The sequence below is a fragment of the Colossoma macropomum genome, unplaced genomic scaffold, assembly GCF_904425465.1.
Source record: "Colossoma macropomum unplaced genomic scaffold, Colossoma_macropomum, whole genome shotgun sequence".
Taxonomy (NCBI): Eukaryota; Metazoa; Chordata; class Actinopteri; order Characiformes; family Serrasalmidae; genus Colossoma; species Colossoma macropomum.
In genome coordinates this window covers 344,447-362,674 of record NW_023494827.1, presented here as the reverse complement: position 1 = coordinate 362,674, position 18,228 = coordinate 344,447, and the positions used below count along the sequence as shown (strand labels likewise).

Below are 18,228 nucleotides of genomic sequence, written 5' to 3'. Positions count from 1 at the left end.
AATCACACACATGCACACATAGTTTGTCTGCAGCCAGTTTAACTAAAGCGGCCTCAAACCAGCTTCAGACACAAACAGAGGACAAATGGTCGACTCGTCGCTGAACAAAATGTCACACATATGCACCAGTGGTCTACACAATGTCCCCATATTGTCTATATTTTCACGTTTTTATGTTTTCCTATCATTCTGGGGACCTTTAGTCCCCTCAAATGGTGAAAAACAAAGACACACACACACCCACACACACACAGGTCTGCATTAGCACATGCTGATACAATTTTGGAGTCAGACTCATCCAGACCATTAATGCGTCTGCTATCAGCTCAGACCAAACCAGAGCCAAACCTTTTACGCAGTTTCAGAGCATCCTACGCTCGCTAAGTGATAAGTGTGTCTGGCATTTTGATGTGAAGCGCATTCATGGTTCAGGTTCAGGTTTTCTTACAAAAATGATCATCGTCTCACAATTTTATGACCTGATCACAATCATTTTTCACAGTTCTTGGCTTTTATATGTTTACATCACATTAAACAGAATAGGAATTGGTTGGGTGGTAGCCAATGCATGTAAATAAAGGAAAACAGGAAACAATAGCCACGTTTAAATGCAGTCTAATAATCCGTTAATAATCTGACTAATAACTCAATCGGAATAGAACACGTCCATGTATACACCTCAATCGGAATAGACAAGTCCGATTGAGGCCATTCAGAATACAATTTCTATCCGATTGAACGAGGTGGGTAATCCAGTAAATAATCCGTTAAATAGAAGAATAATATCTGTGTAAACGCCTGTATCTGATTACATTCCCTATCGGAAAGTTTAAGTATGTTCTGATCATGTTCGTCGCAGCATAGTGAGAGTTTATAACGTTCAACATGGCGGGAGCAGAAACTGGTCTGCAGAGGAGACGAAGTTTATGCTCTGATCTTTAAAAGATGGCGGTGGGACGGACGTCCATCTTATCTGTCTCAGAACACGACGTCTTCCTCTCGGCCTTCTTTAATAAGGACATGTGAAGGACGTTTTCCTGAGTCTGACGTCATTTTAAAGTAATTAAAACACAAGCACTGCTCAATGCTGCTCGTCTCACTCTGACTGGACTCACATGTTGCATGTTGCCATGGTAACGTCTACACTAAGTGATGCTCTACACATACATGTAATTTTGGACCGGATTAGTTGTAGTTTGCATGTAAATGGAGATTTTCCATCAGATTGTTGAGCACAGTGAGCAGAAACACCTCAGTCTTAATCTGTAATTGGAACGTGTTCAATCGGATTGGCAAAAATCTTTGCATGTAAACACAGACAATGTGTGGTCACTTCATGATAAATGGACCAATAGAAATCGTCCAAAATCATTTAAATAAAGTGAAATATAAATAAAAAAAAATAAAATGAAATAAAAGCTAACTTAAAAAAATAAAACTTTAGGTAACACATCATTTTAAGGAGCACGTATTGGAAATTCCTTCAGGGCTTATTCTTATTGGTCAGTAAAGCCCAAATTAGATACTAAATTCTAAATGAAAATGTTTACTATGAATAAAACTGCTCTTTAGATTATGGAACATATCTAAAACTTGCTGCTATCTAGAGCGTCAAACTCCATCTAGAGATCAACACTGTCAATTATACACTAGCAACATTTTAATTGATAATGCATGCTCAAGAATTTGCATTATAACAATGCAACAACGTGTTTTATTATTATTAAAGTTAATATTGCAATTATTAGTGATATTAACATAAAAGACCTCCAAGAAGTACTAATACAGGCTATAATACATAAAGCTTAATGAATGAATGAATAATCCATTTATAAGTGTTATATATGGGCTTTATTGAGCAAATAACAAGACCTTAATAAACTCCCAACACACGTTCCTTAAAATAAAGTGATCCTTACGTGAGCTTAAGAATGTTGAAGATATGAGGTTTTGTTTCAACAGCAACAGCAACAGCACACCACAGTACAATACAATACAATACAGTACAGTACAGTACAATACAGTACAGTACAGAACAGTACAATACAGTACAGTACAATACAGTACAGCACAGAACAGTACAGTACAGAACAGTACAGTACAGAACAGCACAATATAGTACAGTACAATACAGTACAGTACAGTAAATGGTTTGATAGAACATATTGTATCTGTGCCATCTGACACATTTGAAATGTCTCTGGGGTTTTTTTTCCAGTGTGGTAGTGAGGTTGGTTCAAATGTATTGAACAGTGACAGGGTGGACATTCTGTATGGTCAGACCACCTTTTTTCCATGAAGTAGCACTAAGTGACCTGAACCCCTGGAATACTTGGCACTGAAGAACTTGACTGAGCCGAGAAGAGATGGAGATCAAAGCACAGTGACACTGAGCAGACACGCTCCTCCACAGCCGACGGAAAAACACAAAAAAACACACATCGGCAACGTCACCATCTCCACTCATGATTCTCTCTGTTCCTATCTGCTATGATGCTGGTGTGCTGATCACATATAAGATATCTTCCATCAGAGCACAAGCTAACACGCAAAAGCATAGATTCATTGTTTTTGGTTGTTGTTCTTGTCCTCAGTTCTCCCTTTTAAAAAAAGGGAACTTCAGTAGAACCACCTGATTAAATAAAGGGAACAAAGCTCTCATGAATCTCTCTCTCTCTCTCTCTCTCTCTTATCAGTCCATTCCAGATGGAAAGGTAGAGAAGTGTGGGAGAACACAAACACAGAAGCATGTGATGATCCCATGTCTCTGTTTTTCTTTAATCCTACTCCCTCACACACACACACACACACACACACACACACACACACTTTCCATTCCCCACACAGAAATGCTTTCAGCCACTCAAATTCACACACACACACACACACACATACATTGTTTTTATACTTTATGAGTCCCATATGAATTAGATTGTTGTTGCTGTAACAAAGCCTCGTTCTCAGAAATGCTTTACTGTATGTCAATATATGATAATGTAATAAAGTATTATGGGACCATTCATCATTCATTGTTTCACACAGTTTAAACTGCAGCAAATTATATAAAAATGTGTATTCATAATAATAGTATGTCCCAAATCTATGATACATTTAATTATCTACAAGTAGATTGATCAGCTATAGATGATGATGAATGAACCTTTAGCTAACTGTGTTTGAACACATTGGAATTAGACCTCCGCATTTAACCCATGCGTGCAGTGAAACACCCACATACATGCACACTAGTGAACACAAACACTAGGGGGCAGTGAGCACACTTGCCCGGAGCGGTGGGCAGCCCTATCCACGGCGCCTGGGGAGCAGTTGGGGATAGGTGCCTTGCTCAAGGGCACTTCAAGTACTGTCAGCTGTCATGTACTGAGGGGATCGAACCGGCGACCTTCTGGTCACAAGGCTGGTTCCCAAACTTCCAGCCCACAACTGCCCCATCAGATTGGATTTGACAGATTAGAACTGGCCAGTTTTCAGCCTAAATAGGCGATCGCCAATTGGTCAGTATTGCTTTGATTTGACAGTGAGAGCCAATGAATGATTACATACAGATCAATATCTATTTTGATTAATTGTAAGTCACATATGTATTGTACGTGAGTAACTGTCTATATGTAATAATAGCATATCATTTGTAATTGGGCTGCATGATATGTTAGCACCAACCTAGCAAGGTTAGCTCAGCGTTATGTTAGATTTTGATGTGAGTTATAGTTTTAATAAAGGCAATTTAAGCTCATAACAGACATGAATATAATGTATTATTTATTTTGTAGCAGTTATTAAGTAACTCTTCCAGTGAGGGCAGGAATTTGAAGTTTGTTTTAGTCTGTTGGCTGGTTAGCTAGTTAGCTGTCTGCTTTTAGTTGCTCAGTCTACTCTAATAAAGGCAGAATTTCTCCAGTTACAGAGAATATAAAGTGTAAACCAGCTAAAGAGTGACTGAGTGCAGCAACCAGTGATGTTCAACTGGCAATTCTTCATCTGGATGGATTTTATGTGCATAGATTTCAACAACAACAACTGGTCTTTTTGAAGCTGTGCTTTCTTGAGACGTTTATGCTCATAACATTCCCGTCCTTTGACGTAGTTTCAGTTTCACTCGGCTGTAGTGACAGCAGCAAACTGCATGATCTCCCAGAAACACTTTAGAGCCATTTAATGGGACATAACCAAGTATGCACACTTTCAGTGTCTTAGCTAAAACAGTAATGAAATATACTTCCGTTCCCCAACAGAATATTTCCGTTTTTACAGGGTTTTCTGCTTTATATATTTTGCAGCAGCAGCCCACCACGAAAGATTATTGCTGCCACTGCCACAGAATTTTACTAAATGTCTTGAAGTTACAAAGAGGGCTTTTAATTTGAAACGACGGTTACAGGAAGTGGACAAACAGTCAGAGTTGAGTTGTGCTAAAGGGCCAAGTTTTACATAAAAAAAAATTACACCAAACATTTACAAAAAACACTTTATAAGTCCAGACCACTCTACACTCTTAAAAAAGACTCTTTAAGGGTTCTTTAGTAAAGACAGTGGTTCTATACAGAACCATGAACACTCAAAGAACCATCTGCATCCTTAAAGGGTTCTTTGCATGGGGAAATCGCTCTTCAAATCGAGAGAATGTGCTGGATATGATTCCATATAGCAACAATATAAGTTCTGCTATTGTTACCATGTCAAGCTTGTACCAATAGAACCATTTTTGGTGCTATGTAGAACCATTTTTAAAAAGGCTCCATATAGAACCATAAACAACACAATCTCCATTAATCAGAAGAACCATTTCACCAGGCAAAGGACCATTTAAGCCTGAAATGGTTACCTTTACTAAACAACTCTTGAAGAACCAGAGTGTACTAAAGACGAAACAGCCCCACACAAAATCCTGTTTACACACTTCTTACCATCCAAAATCCACCTACTGTGCATTTGCATGTCACACACAAAAGGAGGATCATTATTAGGTGGATCTTGGCAGCACGTCGCTATTTCGCTCTGAGGTTCCTCCACAGGCTGGATTCCACTGAGCTGTAAACAGCCTGCTGCGGGTCACCGCGGGGGCAGAGCCGCGGACGGGCCGAAGAATGACTGACAGGTGAATCAGCCACATGTACTCAGAGTTAAGTAGTGACTGACAAATGGAATGCTTGTTTTTAGCCCTGCTCTTAGCTTTGGAGAAGAAAACGCAAGTTGCAACTTGCTAATGAACCTGTGTGGTGACACAGAGCAAAGGCCACTTTCACAGCAAAGCCATGAACGCTCCCAGCCCGGGGGTCTTTAGGGGAACTCCACTGAGGGAAATTCTCACATAATGAAATGACTAAGATGCAAACAAAGTCATTCAGAGTGTTTTGATGTAAAACGCTGCATTCTAGAAAAACTTAGTCAGAGGTGGTGATAAGCAGACGTCTGAAGAGATTAATGCCTCTAAAAGCTCCCTCGGAAAATGATAACACTGAAATGGTTATTACATTGTTTTACAACAGTTTTGAGAAGCTTTTGGGCTAAAACCGATCTATAAAAGCCTTTCAGAGGTGGAGGGATACATGCAGGGGGCTGTGAGGAAAAACAGTCCCCAAAGAAATCTGAAAATTTCAGATTCAAGATCACAGATAAAAGCTCAGAAGACACGTGTGGGTTCACTGGTGGGTTTGGATAGTTAATAAAATGTCTATATTTGTGTTGTAGTCATGGTGACCCCTGGTTCCTATCACCACCACTCCAAAGAAATCTGTTTCTCTGCACTGAAATATATCAAACCTCTCTGAATACATTTGTTTATATTTCAGTGATTGAATTATACAGTTTAATTGAATTATTAATGTTACGAAGCTGCAGCCATTAGCAACAGACATACTTCTCACCACGTTTTATTGATAACAGTATGTCACACAGCATCAGAAACCACATAAGCAAGCTTGTCTGACATTACTTGAAGGGGAATTCCACCAATTTTTCAACATTTCTAAATAATTCAGCCATTGAGACGTAAACAAAATCATTCAAAGTGGTTTGACGTGAAATGGTTCATCGTAGAGAGAAACATATCAACTCAGGTTTCTTTACAGTGGTGGTGATAGGAACCAGGAGTCACCATGACTACAGCACAAACAAAGCCACTGTATTTACTATCCACCAGTGAACCTACGTAATTTTTAGTTTTTTAATGTAATGCTGATGGTAAAATAGTCATAAATCAGAACCAAAATCATTTTCTTTGGGGACTATTTTGCCTCACAACACCCTGCATGTACTCCACCACCAATCCATTAAAATGGGTTTTAAGCCGTGACTTTATCACAAAAACTGTCATAAAACAATGTATTAGACATCAGTGCAGTGTATTAATAACCGTCTCATGTAATAACATTCTGTGACGGGAGCGTTTAGAGGTGGACGTCTGGTTCCTATCACCACCACTGTGAACAATTCTGACTCTGTAAGTTTCTCTAGAAGAGAGCGTTTCACACCAAACCACTCTGAATGACTTTGTTTACATCTTAACCATTTAATTATGTAGAATTTTTGAAAGGTCGGTGGAGTTCCCCTTTCACAACTTAACATGAGGAAAGCGCATGAAGATTTGTGAATGAAGTTAGCATGATGCTAATTGGTGCACATAAACTTCCATTACTTGTTAGCTACAACAGCCTTGCAGCTTCATTGCAAAATTAAAGAAGTAAACTTCAGATACCAAACGTCTTGCCTGACATTTGAAAATTTGATGTTATTATTATAATATTTTAACAAGAACTAAATACAGAGCAAGTAAATAAATAATAAAATAAATAGTGAATATGCATGTCATGGGTCACGTTTTTTGAGCTAGAACCACAAAACTTTGCAGGATCATACAGCCCATATGAGCCCACAGGAGCGTACATGTATTAGCAACCACCTGGGATAACCTGGCCTAGCAACCACTCGGCAACTACTTGGGGTAACTTAGCAACAATCTAGCAACAATCTAGCAACCACCTGGGATAACCTGGCCTAGCAACAACTCAGCAACTACTTGGGGTAACTTAGCAACAATCTAGCAACACCTAGCAACCACCTGTGATACCACAGTAATGGCCTAGCAACACCTTAACAACCCCTTGGATACCATAGCAACAGATTAGCAATACCTTAGCAACCGCCTTGGACACCATTGCCATTGCAGTTGAGCAGGACGCTTCAGATTATGCAACTCATGTGCGATTTAGCTTCATGTAGGTTTCAATCAGTTCAGTTCAGTTCAGTTCAATAAGCTTTATTGGCATAACCATATTCAGCTACAGTATTGCCAAAGCATCATCAAAAAATCAACTAAAGTTGCATGAAAGCTCCACCATGTAAAGCCAGTCTTAAAGCAAGTCATTATTAAGTAACCACTCAGCGGAACGAGACAGTTTCCAACCAATCAGACTGTGCTGTCAGAACTAACTGTTGTACAATTATCTCATTTTAAAGCTCAGTAAAATATCAGAGGTTCCATCTCAGTATCAGAAAAGAAAAGCTGATATTGTGCTGTCTCTACTTTTGCGTGTGGGTGAATGTGAGTGTTTCAGAGTGACATGTGAGTGTGATTGAGAGTGTTTCTGTGTGTGTGTGTGTGGGGGGGGGGTCCTATACTGCGTGTGTTTTTGTCTGTGGTGTATAATTTTGAGTTCAGCGCATCCAGATGTGCGCGTCCACAACCCTACAGCTACGCTACATCTGCCTTTACCGTGTTTTTCAGCTCCGCTGTGATGATGATGCAACACACAAGTCGCAGCACGCACGATTCACACATCAGAGAAAAGAGAGAGAGAGAGGGAGAGAAAGAGAGTGAGGGAAAGAAAAAGAGAAAAAGAGAGGAAGAGAGAGAGTTAAAGAGGCAAAGACAGTGAGAAGGTAAGGGGAAAGAGAGAATGGAAAAAGAGATATTGGGAGAAAGACAGAGAGAGAGAGAGAGAGAGAGAGAGAGAGAGAGAGAGTCAGGGAGAGAGACAAAGAGAGAGAGTCAGGGAGAGAGACAAAGAGAGAGAGTCAGAGAGAGGGAGAGAGAGAGAAGGAGAGAAAAGGAGAGAGAAAGAGTCAGGGAGAGAGAGAGACACACAGACAGAAGGGTAGAGGGAGAGAGAGAAATAGAGTGAGAAAAAGAAAGGAGAAGACAGAGTGGAGAGTGAGAGAGTTAAAGAGACAGAGACAGTGAGAGAGTAAGAGGAAAAGAAACAGTGGAAAAAGAGAGTGGGAGAAAGACAGACAGAGAGAGAGAGAGAGAGAGAGAGAGAAAGAGAGAAGTGGGGGGGGAGGGTAATGTTCAGAGCCCTGAATCTCAGTAGAAAGAAAGCAAAAGAGCGGAATTGACCAATGAGAGACAGACGGATCAATGTGTGTGTGTGTGTGTGTGTGTGTGTGTGTGTGTGTGTGTGTGTGTGTGTGAGTGTGCATGTGTGTGTGTTTAAGAGTATCACAGTCATTCAGGACATCCTTCCATTGTGACGCTTATCTTCAACACTCGAGCAGAAGCCTCTCTCTGGAAACTATGAGCCCAAGCCAACGTGTGAGCTCGCGTGTTCGTTTTTCTATATTTCCAGGACAGAAAATGTCCCGACTTTGTAGAAAAACCAGAGAAAAACTGCACTAAACTACAGAACCAGTTAAACTGCTCCCGACTTTAAGGGGATTCACTGTAAAGTAAAATCTCCATGTTTCATTTCTTTCAAACTGACAGAACAAAACTATTTATATATTCTCGGTTTCTGAGGTTAAGATTAGGGTTAGGTTTAGAAAATTACTAAAACACACTGAAACTTACATAAACCTTCTGATATACTGGGGTTACTGGAGGAACCCCTCATAGTCTACAAGTTCTTGCAAGAACCACTAACTATACTCTTGAAAATCGTGGTTCTTCAAGGGTTCTTCAGTAAAAGAAAATGTTCTATATAGAACTATAACCACTCAAGAACCTTTTTCATGATAAAAGGGTTCCTTGCGTCATGAAAGCGCTCTTCAGATCGATGGAGAATGTGCTACAGATGGTTCTATATAGGACCTTTTTGAAAAGGGTTCTATGTAGCACCAAAAAGGGTTCTGCTATCGTTACCAGCTTGACACTGAAACAATAGAAGAACCCTTTTTGGTGTTATATAGAACCTTTTCAAAATGTTTCTAAACAGCACATTCTCCATCACTCTGAAGAGCGCTTTCATGAACCCTTTAATCATGCAAAAGGTTCTTTGAGTGGTTATGGTTCTATTTCCTTCACTAACAAACCCTTAAAGAACTATCGATTTTAAGTGTGTATGCTTCAATTCTAGGTTTCTGGAGGAACTGTCTTCTTTTGACTGAGGACCTTAAGCACCTCTGGGGGTTCGGAGGAGAACTTACAGGTCTAAAAGGGTTTTTTTAAGAACGCTAGACGTTTCTGGCTTTCTTTTCCTCTTGAATTCAAGCAAGTTCTTCAAGGGCTTCCTTTATTTAGTAACCAAGAAGTCTGTTGAGGGAAAGACAGAAAGGGTTGCATGCAAAAGTTTAAACCCAAATTTTGTTGTGAAGTTAGCACATTCTCTAAAGCAGGGGTCGCAACCCAAATGTTAAGAAGAGCCATTTTGTCCTTTCAACAAAAATCTTACCATCTTGAGAGCCACAACATTTTATGTCCATTTTACCATCTTGGCTGTAAATATGTCTCTGCATGTGCTGATGTCCCAGTATAGGATAAAAAAATCTAATATAAATGATAACACAGACTTACTTTGCTCTGCTTTAAGCTCAGTTATAGCTGCTTTTCTCACATCTCTGGCAGGAAACTTTTCCTCAAAAGTAGAACAGTTTCTTGTAAAATGTCTCTCAATCTTTGATTTTTATAGGGCTGAAATCGCTTCTCATTCGCCAGCTTCTTGTTCGAATTTTCCCATTCCACCTTAAATGGTGCCAGGGGGTGCCAGAATGTAACTGCTGCACCTTTTAAGATGGAAGGGGAAAATTCAAACGAGAAGCTGGAGAACGAGAAACTTGCGCTTTGTGACTTTTTAGTGTTTGATAGTTTCTCATTTCAGATTCAACGTATCAGGAAACCAGCTGGAGTGATTATAAACGCCACTCGTCTCCACATTATTATCCGATGTTCGTCTTAAATCTTTCTCTTTGCTGTTTCGTTAGCTACTAGCTAGGCGAGATTGCGTTGCTATGGTGACCAGCAGTCTGAAGACCATTTATTCCTAAAACTGTGTTAGAACGATCAGCAGAGCTTTACTTTACTGCAGAGGAGGATCCTGCTGTGGAGCCGCAACAGGGAAGCAGAGGAGCCACGTGTTGCCGACCCCCGCTCTACAGGAAACACTTAAATGTGCCTTTTTTCTGCAATTCTCAACTTTTCTAATTATATTTCACATATTGGGGAAGAATATACAACATAACTTTTGCATAGGCCAAATTTTATATTTTTTCCCCCAATATCACTGTTGTGGGACGAAAACCTCATATCTCCAAAACGGAAACTTTACAGGAGAAGGAAAAAACCTAGTTTACTTTTAATGTAAGTCAATGGAACCAGACTTTTTTTCCAAGTCGTTTTAGGACGTTTCTTTTGGTCCATTCTTCATGAAATTTACAAACAATGTAAAGGACAACAGGCACTTTCAAATTATGCCAAAAACTCAAAAACAAAAATGGAGATACAAGGTTTTCTTCTGACAGCAGTGATATGTTAAATTAAAATGAGAAGTAAATGTAGACGACGGTTTAGATGATGTATGTATGTATGTAGACGATGTGTTGACTTCACAACAAAACATCATTCGATTAGGGGTTTTCAAACTTTTCCATACGACTGTTTAAGTGTGTGTGTGAAAGTCTTGGTGCTTTGGCTGCATGTGAGGTGATACAGAGAGCTCAGACAGCTGAGGAAAGTAAGCCAAAACATAATACCTCGTACATCTCCTCCGTTTGTATATAAACAGTCCATGACGAAAATCTGCCTGAGTTTATCAGAGCAAAGGGCTGCTGTGAGACACAGCGAGCCAAAGTCAATGAGTAGCCGCATTCCTGCTGCTGAAAGACTTAAAGCATCAGCTTTTTCTCATGAGAACCGCAGGTAGGGCTGCACAATGTATCATTTGGTACCCGTTGTTGCGATATTGGCTACTGCAATAGTGATATCGCACAAGTCTGCTATATGCACATAAGCCATCTAACCAATCACTGTGTTTTTTACTGTGTGTTTTGAGCATCCTGACCAATCACAGCTCCAGACGACTGTTTCTGTGGATGTCTGTGGAGTAATATATTCATGTAATTGGATCATTCGGCTGAATGTGAGTTCAAAGCACAATTCAGGCTTTTGAGTAACTTAAAATCCTTTTGCTCTGAGTGACCCTAAACCTTAATCCCATTTATTTCATTAAAATAAATGACTGAACATTCCATTTTTGTCATTACCGTAACTGTAACAAATGTTTAACAAATGCTCCGTTCCAGAGAAACTTACTGAGTCGGACTTGTTCACAGTGGTGGTGGTAGGAACCAGACGTCCACCTCTATAAGCTCCCTCACAGAAAGTTATTACATGTTTATGAATACGATGCTTGATGTCTGAGACACTTTCACAGTGATTTTTTTTATTAAGACTTGGTCTAAAACATATTTTAATCCACTCATGGTGGAGGGATACTTGAAGGGTGTTCTAAGGCAAAATAGTCCCCAAAGAAAACATGCTTTTTTTATTTTTTTTCAGATTTTTCACTGTTTTACCATCATCAACGTTCCATATATAAACTCAGAAGACACGTGTAGGTTCACTGGTGGTTTTGGATAGTAAATAAAATGGCTATATTTGCATTGTAGACATCGAGACCCCTGGTTCCTATCACCACCACTGTAAAGAAATCAGAGCTGGTAAGTTTCTCTACAAATGAATTATTTCACTTCAAATTACTCAGAATTACTCAATTTCTGAAGAAATGGAAGAATGATGCTGCTTATTACTTGCTGTAGCTAAAATAATGGGCCAGTTTAAACATAGTGCCAAGTATTTTTTTTCTCCTGTGGTGGTAATTCAGCTCTTGAACAGTTCCTTAGTTTGTCAAACATTGCCAACCATTTATTGTTACAGCTCTTTACATTTACAGGCCACATCTGAGGTGATTCACTGATTCTTCATGATGAATTCAAATGAATAATCCAATATCAAAGTACTTGTTTTTCCAGCTCAAAATCCAACAAAAGTCAAATATGTTGGTCCACATACTTTGAGTGTTTTCAATATACTACAAGTAATAATGCAACAGGAAGAAATATAAATCGCAATGCTAGTGTTTTGTCCATATCATGCAAGTCCATCCAATACAACTCCAAAGGTTTAACCCTTAGGATTCAAGTTGCGGGCAAAACGACAGGTCACTTCTAGCCTGCATAACTAACCATCGAGCTGTGACATCAGTATCAGTGAGTTATTTGGCTCGGAAAACCACCTAAAATCCTGATATTATTGCTCTGCTATTTGGCCTTCATATTCCAACAAAGGGTTAAAACAGCGACATGATTCGCAATCAGATAACTCATCAGACTCTGCCCTCACCATCCAGAGCGATTTCATTCCCCTGTGACCATCCATCACCCAGCAATCCAGCTCCAAAATCACCCACAACCCACTCGCTACTGTTATATTACATCTCTGCTTTTAGCCTTCATATTATAAACAAAGGGCTTTCAGTCTACATTGATTTTGAGTATTGAAAATATCTGATATTAAACATGCAACTCACTTTATATTTAAAACTAAAGCCTGTCTTGCTGTGTATCAGAGTTTTAGCACTGAGCACGAATCCAAGAGGACAGAAAATCAATAAAAAACATGTCCGCCTTATGATAATTGTTTATTTTTACTCATAATAACCAACAGAATGAATCACCATCAAAATTCTTGCACTTTCAGCTCACAAACACTCCAGACCAACAATTTCTGAAAAGATAACTACAACTGCATTTGTTTTTAAGATCTCTATAATTAAAAAAATACAAAATTTAGCAGGCGCTAGGTAAATTTTTGATCAGAAATGACCCAAATTCATAAAGATATCAAGTTTCTGTTAGCATTTACATGTCAAACAATGGCATATCTGAGTAGCCCAGGGTCTCCTGAAAACAACAACATGTGGCATGTGTGACTGTCACATGTGAATACTTTATAATTGCAATTGTAATTATAATTGAGCCAAAAAAATACCAAAAAAATTCCCCTAAATTTTAGGTTTCTAGGGCTTAAATCCCAGGTGGACCATCTCGCAGGCCAACGCTTGGAGACACCTTCTCTTTCTTAGCTCTTTAGTGCAGACAAAAGATATGAGAGTGTTGTTTTATGCAGGTAAAGCATGCTCACTCCTGTATTAACACCCGCATGTGCTATGTTAGTTATTAAATGAACCCAAAAAAGCTCAATGCATTTCCCACAATAGATCTAAGCTGCTGCCTTGACTCATAAAACACTGCCATTTCCAGAAACTGACGCAGCTGCTCCAGTATTTACTGTAACTACTGCACTTTCTATAAAACTTCAATGCCCTGAGTTTGCTAACATAGTTGTGAGCTGCTGCTTTACCGCAATTCAATGCATGTGCAACAGCAGCATGATAAACAAAAGTGACGGCCTGAATGTACTTGATTAAAATGTCATCATTTCCACTTGGGTAAGAAATAACGTCAACAAAAGTAAACTGAACTACAAAGTTGTGTTTTGATGCATTCATGTGGAAATGATGGCGATATTACAATCAAGTGAAGTTATTGCATCAAATGCATTGCACTAATCAGGATACTTGTGATGTGTTGCATTAACCCAAACTCAAATGCATCTGCCAGAATAGGTATGAGCTTAACTGCTTTTGCCAAAACATACTGCGCAGTGACATGCAGCGTACAGCACTGACTCATAAAAACGTAGCGTTTGCCAGAATAGTTGCAGGCGGCTACACTAACGCATATACACTGAATGCATTCCCGACAACAACAGTGAAATTATGCATTGTCAGAATAGTTGCAAGCTGTTGCATTAAGTCACAAACACATAATGCATTGGCCAGATGAGTTGCAAGCTGCTTCACTGACTCATAAAAACTCAATGCATCTGCCAGAATAGTTGCAAGTGGCTACACTAACGCATAAAAACTGAATGCATTTCCAACAAAAGGAGTGAAATTGTGCATTTGCGCACTGCATCTCTCAAAGTTGTTGCGAGCTGTTGCATTTAGTCACAAACACATAATGCATTAGTCAGAGGGGTTGCAAGCTGATTCACTGACTCATAAAACCTCAATGCATTTGCAACACAGGAGTAAAATGATGCCTTTGCGCAGTGTATGGTTGCGAGTTGATGCACTAACATATGAAAAAACTTTGCCAGGAAAGGTAAGGAGTTTAACTTTTGGTTGCGATAATGCATTCATGCATTTTATGTCAAGACAGTTGTAAATTGCTACAGTAACACACAAAAAAATGTTGCAGCAACATAAAAAAACACTGCATTTTCCAGAATATGCATTAATATGCATTAAACTGTTGCATTTGCCAGAACAGTGGTTTGATAATGCATCAGTGGGCTGAGTATGTCAGAATAGCTGTGAGTTGCTACAGTAGCACCAATGCATTTGAACAGGTTTGAGTGCAACTACTGCATTTTGACAGTGGTGTGTAAATGCAATTGCTATAACAGTTACAGGACACTTTATTAATGCACTGAATTATACCTATAACAGCTGTATAGCAGTATGATATTATGTATAATAGCTGAATCTATAATAGCTGTCATCTGTTTGGCTTTGCATCTATACATGTAGAAAACCTGTTGGAAAAAAATACCATAGAAACCATTAAGTGTTTCTGTTGGTTCCTAATGGTTCTGTAATGTGTTTTGGCTTTTTTTAATGGGTTGACATCACAGTGTAAAGGATCCTAGTGGTTTAGCAGGTGACTAATTGCTGATCCTAATGGGTTTCCCAACAGCGTCTGAAGGTGTTTACAGGTAACCAGTGGTCTCTATTGGAAACCATTAAGCCAATTCCCATTAGAAAGCAAATTCTAATGGTTTCTGGTGGTGCTTTTTCAGTAGGGGGTGCAGGTCAGAACTTGTCCAAGACCCTGTTGCACGACCCCCCCCCCTCCTCCTCCAGGAATGGGTGAAGGTGACAGAAAGAAAGAAAGAAAGAAAGAAAGAAAGAAAGAAAGAAAGAAAGAAAGAAAGATACAAAGTAAAGATTAAGATAAAACAAGAGCTTTTAAATCCCAGAGAAAGAAAGAAAGAAAGAAAGAAAGAAAGAAAGAAAGAAAGAAGCACAGAAGAAAGAAAGAAAGAAAGAAAGAAAGAAAGAAAGAAAGAAAGAAAGAAAAGAGAAGCGAAAGCAGAGGAGAGTTTTGGCTCCACCAAAGCAACGTTGTGTTGACTGTAACTGCGGCTCATTGTGGAGCTCAGAGCGGAGCTCCGTCTCTCAGCCAAACAGCGGGACGCTGTTAAAGACTCACCGTGTTTTCCTTCTCTCCGCTCGGTTACCAGCCCATCCTGGGTCGCGCTCTGCTTTTGTGTTTTTGAGGGTCGTTCGGCTCAAATTAAGCGGTTCCTTCTAACGAAGCGCCCTCAAAACACCTCCATAATCCTCCAGAAGAGTTGTGTCGTCACGGCCATGAGGACTAAAGTCTCCAAAACTGGCCCTTTTTTAATGTGAAATCCCGAGTGTCTACGTGAGCTCCCGAACTCAAAGCTGGAAAGAAAGGCAGCGGATCCTCTGGTAGCTGCTGCTTCTCCACGAATGAGGCCAAAATCCTCCTTAAAGAGGGCGATGGGCTCTTCGAAAGGAGGAAATGTGCACCGTTAGTGGTCAGTTGGTGTGAGTTTGTCCGAGGTTTTCCCTCTCCGAGCTGTGCTGAATGAGGATATTCCCATTCCTCGCAGACATGGAGAGGCTGAGGATCAGCTCTAATGGCCCTGCCCTCCTGACATAAGGAGCGAGGAATTTGAGGAATGCGAGGCTAAACGGAGAGAGAGAGAGAGAGAGAGAGAGAGAGAGAGAGACTTTACCGAAGTACTCCACAACTGTACGTAAAGGGGAACTCCACCGATTTCCCAAAATGCCTGCATAATTAAATGGTGAAATATACGAAGTCGTTCAGAGTGGTTTGGTGTGAAATCGTCTGTTCTTACTTACTGAGTCAGAACTGTTCACAGTGGTGGTGATAGGAACCAGACGTCCACCTCTAAAAACTCCCTCACAGAAAGTTTTTTTTTTTTTACATGAAATGGTTATGAATACACAGCCTGATGTCTGACACACTGTTTGATGATAGTTTTGTGATCAATTTAATCAGTTTATTTTAATCTATTCTTGGTGGAGGGATAAATGAAGGGTGTTCTAAGCCTTAGATGCAAAATCCCCACTATTTGCCACTATTTGCCACTATTTTACCATCATAAACATTCCAAAAAAAAAAACTCAGAGGGTTCACTGGTGGTTTTGGATAGTAAATAAAATGTCTGTATTTGTGTTGTAGTCATGGTGACCCCTGGTTCCTGTCACCACCACTGTAAAGAAATCTGTTTCTCTACAAGTTAATCACATCAAACCACCCTGAATGATATTTTGAAAAGTTGGTGGAGTTCCCCTTTAAGTAGGGTGTGTTCCGGTGTTAAGGGCCATCAGGTTTAATAGGAACCACTTGAAACCTGTTTATTCCAGTTTCATCTGATCATCTGATCAAAATTTGTACTCAATTTTACAATTTTATGAGTTCATGATTGTGAAATTAATAAAAGACATAAATCTATTAGGGTACAAGCCTAATATGACCAAATTAGCTGATTAGCTGCCCTCACTTAACTGAAAACAGAAGCTCCAGCCTTATAACAACTTAATCAGTATCTAATAGTCTGTTAAAGGGGTTAATAATTATATAATTATTAATTATTAAGGTGTTAATAAGTGCTACCATTTGAATTATTAACCATTTACTTACTTTATATCTTTATTAATATTAATACTTTACATAGTCACAACTTTGAAATATGAGCCCAGCTAATGATTATTAATGTTTAAACAAGGATATTAACCACTTAACCCAAACTTAAATAAACAAACTTACTCACTCTTGTCATTTTAGTGTCTCTTTGAATATGTTTTCCGCTTTCTTGTATTTACATGCATCCACATCAACCCAACTGATGAAAACGCACCCAATTCACAGTAAGTTTGTTACAACATCAACACTATTGTGAAAGATAATAACTGTGGAAAATAACTGTGGTCGGCTTAAATATAGTGACCAGGCAATTATGTGATAATTGCAACACAAAGCTAATATGAAGTTAAATCAACTCAAGTTTAATGTATTTACAAAGCACCTTTAAAAACAATAAAACAAAAAATGGTTGACCAAACTGCTGTATAAGAGATTAAAATGAAGCAAACAGTGGAATAAAAGAAAAGCCATTCAGGAAAATAGTAAATGCATGGAATAAAAACACATAATCACCTCTAACTCTATTATAGAATATAATATTACATTGTATTATAAACTTTTTATTAGAGGAGCAATTGTTGAAGTTAATATATATCTCCATTTTTGGTGTTTTTCAGTTTTCTAAATAGTTTGAAAATAGCTGTTGCCCTTTATATTGTGTGTAAATTTCATGAAGAATGGGCCAAAAGAAATGTCCCAAAATGACTTGGAAAAACTCTGTTTCCATTGACTTACATTGAAAGTAAAGTATGTTTTCTGCTTCTCCTTCTTACAGGTAACCAGTGGTCTCTATTGGAAACCATTAAGCCAATTCCCATTAGAAAGCAAATTCTAATGGTTTTGTTCCAACAACAGCGATATATATATATATATATATATATATATATATATATATATATATATATAAAGGAAATGTTTATACATCACAAATTAACATTCTAGTCATTCAAAACTGGCATAGGCAGTTTTTGAGTTATTAATATTAAACAGCTAAATCATTTGTAACAAACTATGATTAATAATTCAGTTTCTACATTTTAAAACAGTTACTGATTCTTTGTACGCCCCTAAGTAAATGGCTAATAATTATGAATGCATATATAACCATTACATAATCACAAGCAAACATTAACAAACGATCAGATAATTATTAAGCTGCTGTTTATTATGGCCTGTTATTATAAAGTGTTGCCAATATTACCAACACTATACATTCACAAGTTTAAAGACACT

At 38.7% G+C, this 18,228-nt stretch overlaps 1 protein-coding gene across 1 annotated transcript in view; it reads right to left on the bottom strand.

The window, feature by feature from the left end:
- The window catches only part of LOC118800217 (tyrosine-protein phosphatase non-receptor type 14-like), an 87,597-nt gene extending 71,625 nt beyond the window's left edge, over nt 1-15,972 (bottom strand). Inside the window, exon 1 of the mRNA XM_036560412.1 lies at nt 15,508-15,972. The gene's annotated coding sequence lies outside the window, so the exon portion shown is untranslated. The remainder of the gene's footprint in view (nt 1-15,507) is intronic.
- Nucleotides 15,973-18,228: the final 2,256 nt, after the last annotated feature.